This window comes from Trypanosoma equiperdum (assembly GCF_001457755.1).
Source record: "Trypanosoma equiperdum strain OVI genome assembly, contig: ctg_1579, whole genome shotgun sequence".
Classification (NCBI taxonomy): Eukaryota; Euglenozoa; class Kinetoplastea; order Trypanosomatida; family Trypanosomatidae; genus Trypanosoma; species Trypanosoma equiperdum.
In genome coordinates this window covers 14572-15647 of record NW_027123592.1, presented here as the reverse complement: position 1 = coordinate 15647, position 1076 = coordinate 14572, and positions in this window count along the sequence as shown.

The following is a 1076-nucleotide window of genomic DNA, read 5'->3' as shown; positions in this document are numbered from 1 at the left end:
TTTATTTGTTGTTGGATTCACATCACAAACAGATAAAATAATAATATCCTGATTTAACTCTGACTCCTCTTCAACAACTTCTCTGAGTTCGAAATTGTTATTTGTATACTGCGGTGAAAGGGGATATACTATAAGCAACTTTCAAGTAAAATTATTTGCTTTCCTCGACACTTCAGGATAACTCCAACAGGTTTCTCTCTGCAAGTTTTTTCTTCTCAATCTCTCATCATTATCTATAAAAGGTATTCCAACTACAACCAAATAATCTCCAATTTTCTATATCCTCATCACATCTTGCGAAACAAATTGCATATACTCATCTTCAAAGATTTTTAACGAAATAGTTTCTCCTTCACCAAACAAGCTGTATAGCGACACAAGTAGATTAATACTCATAACAATAAAAGTTAAACAACATAGTTTTGCATAGATACATCTTATATAATTCATAAAATACTAATACCATACTAATGAAAACTTTAAATATCTTATAAAATTGTAGAAAAATTAAAACAAAAAAGTGAGTTTATTTACTAAGGTGTTTGGTAAAGTAAAAAGTGTTTGAAAATATAATTAATGGCTTTGTATTGATATGATATGGCTGTAACATGGTGTTAACTTCGGTGAAAGAAGCTTATCTTCCACCATTTATCTACTTTTTTGTTTTAAAAGATAGCTTCAGCCACATACAGGTCAGGTGTTGAATAAACAGTCTCTATTTCTATACATCTTTATGGTAATTTCAGTTGTGAGTCACTGATTCAATCAAATACAGTAAGAATGTTACTATTTTGCGTGTCAGCTACCACACCCATCTGGAACCTTCACGATTCTCCCATCATCATGGCTTTTTAACCATTTCTACACTTTGTTCTACCATCACCTCAGCGCTAGTAGCTATTCCGTTTCACTAGAATGTTTGACTTAACCTCCGCCTCTATTATTCAATAGTATGCTTTTGTGCATCACGTTGTTATACTACATATTTTTCTTCCTTTTCGTCATTATTAAAATTATTACTGCTTTTATTATAATATTCGTATAAATATACACTCACAACACTTTCCTATTATTAT